The sequence below is a fragment of the Monopterus albus genome, unplaced genomic scaffold (genome assembly GCF_001952655.1).
Source record: "Monopterus albus unplaced genomic scaffold, M_albus_1.0 scaffold58.1, whole genome shotgun sequence".
Classification (NCBI taxonomy): Eukaryota; Metazoa; Chordata; class Actinopteri; order Synbranchiformes; family Synbranchidae; genus Monopterus; species Monopterus albus.
Genome location: NW_018127938.1, coordinates 824,053 through 830,173, shown reverse-complemented (window position 1 = coordinate 830,173; position 6,121 = coordinate 824,053). Strand labels below are relative to the sequence as shown.

At 41.3% G+C, this 6,121-nt stretch overlaps 1 protein-coding gene across 1 annotated transcript in view; it reads left to right on the top strand.

Moving 5' to 3' along the window:
• The first annotated feature begins 449 nt into the window (after positions 1–449).
• tmem125a (transmembrane protein 125a) overlaps positions 450–6,121 on the top strand; it is a 13,980-nt gene continuing 8,308 nt past the window's right edge. The window contains exon 1 of the mRNA XM_020602691.1: positions 450–798. The gene's annotated coding sequence lies outside the window, so the exon portion shown is untranslated. The remainder of the gene's footprint in view (positions 799–6,121) is intronic.

Below are 6,121 nucleotides of genomic sequence, written 5' to 3'. Positions count from 1 at the left end.
GCCATATGACCTACCTATTGTACAGGTGGAAAGTTAGCAAAAGAACCTCTTAAAGGGCTCAGAAAACTGTAACATCAACAAAATCCACCACCAGAAGATCATGTGGTGATCCCAAAAGCTCCAGAACAGTTAAAAAAGCTTTATGGCCAGATATATCAAACATTCAATCTCAGAATCTGTTTGTGCCTTTGACCTGATAAACAGCAGAAAAAACATGAAGTAGTCTATTGGTCATCCGTTATGATTATACAGTAATATTATGTTGATTATATTATAGGCTAGTTTGATGAGCCGAGCACTATTCATTTTTATTTCCTTAGGGACTAGCTGGGTTAGATCACTTCTGCTCAGATCGATCAGCCCTCCGCTCATCGGTAGATATCACAATCACAGTGTGGTTTTTATTTATTTGTCATACCCCGCGTTATGTTTCTGCGGTGCGGAAATCGATCCACAGACTCCCTGTGCCCTCCCCTCCCCTCCCACCGGCGTCTCCTGCTGCCGTGCACGGCCACACCTGCATTAAACGGGGAAAGTCCGTCCGCTGGAGAAGCAGAGAGGCTGTTTGCCTTCAGAGAGAGCGGAGGCAGGAAGCGGAGCAGCTACAGCACAGCAGCTCTTATACCTGTCCTCTGGACACTTGGATCCGAAAGACCGTGAAGACAGTGAAGACAGGAAGGCGTGCAGCGACCCACGGTACTGAGACTTTACACCCGTCCACTGTTTGGGAATTAGGATTTAAGAGGAACACAGCTACACGGTGCGGAATAAAGAGAGTCGGAGAAGCTGGGCGCACAGGTAAGGAAGGCTTTTGATTAACAGGCAGAAAAGACAACTTTTTTTTATTATTCAAACAGCTTTTGCTTTTATTTATTTTATTTCAAACTGGGGAATTTTTATGTACTAAATTATCCCTCAGTCCCTTATTTCTCACTAAAAACAACAATATTAGACAATGCTAACTGAAATAATAATGGTATATGTTACATTTGTACACATTTAGGACGCTATATATTTAATAATCAATAACCCTCTTTATATTAAACTTGCTGATGCCATAAAAAATGTTTACCCACAGTTCAGCTGTGTCTTGCATAAATCTCCCTTTCCTTTTTCCTTTAATCCAAGGAATTTATTTATTTATTTATTTCATACAGACGACAGATGATTTGGCTATCTGTCTGAATCTCATGCAAATTATTCTTGTATTATTAGTTTCCATGTTACTTTTTGTCTTACCTGTATCTACATTCGTCAGGCTCTGGATGATCTTCAGAGTCATCCAATGTGCTGAAATGATAAGCAGCCTTTGTAGTTTAAGGACTTTCTGTAGGGCTCAACTACAAGACTTGCATTTTGTTCACTAATCACACACTGTGTAATGCCCTTACCTGTAATAGTAGATCATTATAAAGTAATACATTTGCAGGTAAGAAGTAGATTCATAGACGCTAACCTTTAAATACACGCTTAGTGAATTGTGAGTTCTATTGCTCTACGTATAATTTATAGGAATCTGGGTAATGGTGCCACTTTGTCCCCGGTAGCAGCGGCATAATGTTTGTGTGTTCTGGACTTTCCCTAAAGAATGAACCATCTATTATGTGTCCACTAAAAAGGGGGAAGTAAAACATGACACTGTATCACACCCTGACCTTTGCACCAGTGGGATGGCCTGCATTTACCATGTACTGTAACAGTGAACACCTCATATGCACTGAAGATCAAATATTCACAGGGCTACAGTCATATAGGCTAGACAGAGGTCTGTTTTGCTGCATTGTGGAAAATCAATAAACCACATAAAGAGAAATTGTTGTTTATGCTGTATTCAAGTTATTGCAATGGAAACAGATACAGTAATACACTGCCTGTGCATGACCCCGTGTGCCACTGCTCATACGGACCTGTTCTAACTGAAATCTAAAAACTAAAGATGACCTGATGATAGTGAAGTAGGTTACATGGTGTAGCCCTCACTGTACCAGAAATACTTTAAAGCTCTTATAAGATGAGGTACATTTAAAAACAACTCGGGCTGAAAACAACATGCGATAGGCCTTATAAAAAGAGAGCCTCAAGTCAACACAGCACTGGATGAAAGAACAGGAGAAAAAAACAAAGTGAGCTAGTGATTGAGTCTGGATAACGGTGCAAAGTGGAGGAGTTATATGAGAGGTAAAGTGTGTGTGTGTGTGTGTGTGTGTGTGTGTGTGTGTGTGTGTGTGTGTGCGTGACATGGCTTCCAGACACAGAGTGGAGTAGAATCTTAAATATCCCTGAGAGGTGTTTTGTTTCACAGTCAGCAGATACACAGAGCCAGGTATGTCTGTAGCTTTACCTACTACATCCACCTCTGTTTCTAGGCATCCACCAATAAGCATAATCAATTAAATTCAGCTAGTTCAACATAGCGTAAGTTGGTCTAAGATTACATTATCGTGTTGGGGAACGTCACTCTCTCTTGCCCTTGCCTCAGATTGTTCATCAAAACTTTGACCCTCTCTATGCAAAAATGCCATTACAAGAATCTACAGTGATGCTAGCAGTTTTATGAGCCTGAACTGTGGTAAATGCTAAAATTTGCATGCTGCCACCCTCACACTGACACTGCTGATATTTAGCAGGTATAATGTAGTCTCTATTTTAGTTCAGCCTGTGAGCATGCCAATATTAGCTAATTAGTACTAAACACAAACAACAAATGAGGCTGATGGGATAATCATTAGCTTAGTTTTGCAGGTATTTGGCCAGACTCTTTCTTGGCCAGGACCAGTTGCTAAGCAACCAGGAAGTTACAGGTCTAAGCTAGATAAAAATCTAGCTCATAACACCTGTAAAATAGCAAAATGTTGTTTTGACACTTCAGTTTTTATGTCATTTAAACAACTACTAGAGGCGCTAGTAGGCAGATTTTGTTAGCTTTGGACAAAGCCAGGCTAGCTGTTTCCTACTTTTCTGTCTTTGTGCTAAGCTAAGCTAACTGGCTGGCGGTTATTATTAGTTAATAGAGAATGTAAAATAAATCCATACCGTGTTGAATTTTGCATTTAATATGCCATGTTTGGTGTATCATGTTTGTTGTCATAGATATATATATACACACACTATATAATGTATATCTATATAGTGTCTTTAAGTTAATAAAAATAAATAAATGCATACTGTCCTATACAGCTACATACAGTAGTGGATGCTTCAATTATATCCAAATGTCCATTTTAGTGTTCAATTTGAGCACAGACGAGACAGAAATCGTTTCATCTGCAGTGTTTGTGTCATCTTCTGACAGCTGTTAGCTAGCGTTAGTTCCCAAACCAATAGCTCAGATCAGTGTGCAGAGTCATTTTTCAGTCTGTCGCTCTTTTTAGCAGGATCTGTAAATCTTAGCTACAGACAGCGAAGGTTATCCATTCTGAATTGCCACAGTCAGTAACGTGAGAGCTCAATCTTTAGCCAAACCAAACAAAAATGTATGCTGGTAAATACATTGGGTACCTCCAAAAATGGCACCCCCATCCCAACATTCAACACAGTCTGACATGCTTTCACATTCTCTATAGTGTCATCCAATTCTTGGCAAGAAATTCAGAAAGTTGGCATAATTATAACAAATCATCCTGTGGAAAACATGAATAGCTATTAAATTTTATGGCAATCCAAAATCATGAACGTAAATAGGCTTCAATCTCAAGGAAACATGTCTGTACAAAATCTGCGTGGCTAACAATACCAAAATGCCAGCTTCTCAGTCTAAATCATAAGACTGTCACTTCAGGTAGTCAATGAAACAGACATCCAGCCATCTCATTTATCACAGCGGTTATCATTCAACAGCCTATATCAAATTAGGAATATCCTGACTATCATGTCTGAACCCACAAGAAGAGGTTTAAAAAAGCAAGTGAAACAAAAAAAAAAGAGAAAAGGTAGCCTCTTTCCCATCATCCACTTCACGAGTAAAGCAGAAAGAGACCAGCATGTTAATTAATGATTTGGTTAGTGTTTTAATATTGCAGTGTGCACAACAGAAGAAAGCAACCAGCTGCCCAGAGGTTTTTCTTTCTCTTTTTTAAAATCAACAGTCAGTCCACCCATGCATGTGCTGAGGGAGCTATCACATAGGTTAGTCATTCTGCACACGACTCAGTTCATTTCATCTAACTTCCATAGAAAAAAAGAAAATCATCACTTCTTTGCTCTTGTTTGGTAGTAAGCAGAAATATTCAAGCTATTTTGAATTGACACCAGCATTCAAGCGCCCCATTTGGCTCCTACTGTAGAAAGGGGACTGAATGGCATCTGTAGGCTGTGCTAAACTGAAGTAAACCTGGCTGGACTGCATTTTTGTCACCAGCAGTGTGGTCCACCACTGAGAAAAGGAAGCTCCATATAAAGAGAAGGAAATGCCTTGTACCATATTAGGTAACAGATTGATTGAGCAATGTTTTCAGTGCATTTTCATGAATTGTGTTTTGATTATCTGGGCCTATATTGTTAATATGTAAAGGCTATGTTGGTGTTTTTTTTAATTTTATTTTATGTAGGCCAATGAATAGGTGGATTTTAATACTGGGAATAATAGAGAGTAAATACAAGAGGCACTGAGGAGCTGATGACACCAGAGTCTCACTGAGAAAACAGTGTAAACACCACAGCATGAGAACAGATGCAGCACATACTGTATATGTGCTTGCATGCATTATGCAACAGGGGCTTTGAGTTAGGAGTCCTTTTACCTGGAGACAGAGGGAGATCTGTGGCAAAGAGGAGTAATCCTCCCCATCCCATGCACATATCTTTCTCCCAACACCAAAATGCCAGAGCAGACAGCAAATGGGAGAGATAAGAACTTAGCCAGATAAAGAAGCATTTGTGGTGAGACGGAGGAGAAGAAGAGCAAGGTAGGAGGAAGGTGTGGAGGGCTGAGAAAAAGCACAGAGGGGAAATCAGATAGAGATGATTGTGTTTGTGTGTGTTGGAGCAGGTCTTGGCTGGTTGTGCCAGCCTGGGTGATGCTGTGCCGTAAGCTGAGAAATGAGCTCGCTCAGAAAGGGTGGAATTAAACTATGTGAGGTGTCAGAGAGTAAGAGGGAAATTGAGAATGGGAGGGGTATGTTAAAGAAACATCAATGACTGGTAACAATAAGAGTCTGCAGCCTAGAGTGCAGTATGCTCACGATGACAGTGTAGCTACTGTATCATATTTTCCTTGTTAACTAGTTGTTTAGTATGCTGAAATATAGTTAGATTTGGTCATGAAACAAAGGATTAAAATATTTAAATGTCATGATGGCACTCAATATAACAATTGGAGGATGGATATAATCTGAAATTTACTGGCAGGGTAGAGCAAGGAAGGACTAATGGGTAAGCCCTATAAACATTAGTCATAGTGAGTGGTTTACAGTATGTGCAGCTAAGGTAAAGGTCTTTCTTTCCCTCTTTCTGCCTTAGGTTTTCCATTGTGATCCCTGACAGAGTGAGGGAAGGGACACTGACTCAGCCATTGTCTCCTCACTGTTTCCGGACAGAGTGAGGCTCAGCAGTCCATTGTGACTGTAGAGAAGAAAGAAAGATCCAGCTTGTCTGCATAAAGACCTATTCAGCATTGTTTCTCTTCACAAGCCACATTTGCAACCCTCAGAACTGCAGTGAAGTCTCAGCACTATCACTAGCTGTGAGCCTTACCCCCATCCTCAGCCCCCTCTCCTCTAACCCCCTTATCCCTATCCCATTCCCTCAGTCCCTCCCTTCTCCCCAGCCCCAGCTTCAGCTTCAGCGTCTGCCCCATTCACAGTCTCAGATGACAGTTCAGAAACATCCGCCACCCTGCCACTCCACACAAGGCTTTTTTCCTCCCCCTCCAGCCCCCATGGAACTTGGCACCAATGTCCATCACATAGACAGATGGAGCCAACCCTGACCCCTCTCCTTGTCCATGGGGACACCAACAGAATCAATGCCTGGCTAGAAGAGAATGGGTGTGAGTGAGTGGGGAGAAGACAGGAAGGAGGGAGGAGGAGAGTATTGCTCTGTCACCACAGTAACACATCGGCCAGTCTCACATGGACTGCCCTTCAGCCCAACCCAAAGCCCTTGGATAAAGACGCCACGCAGC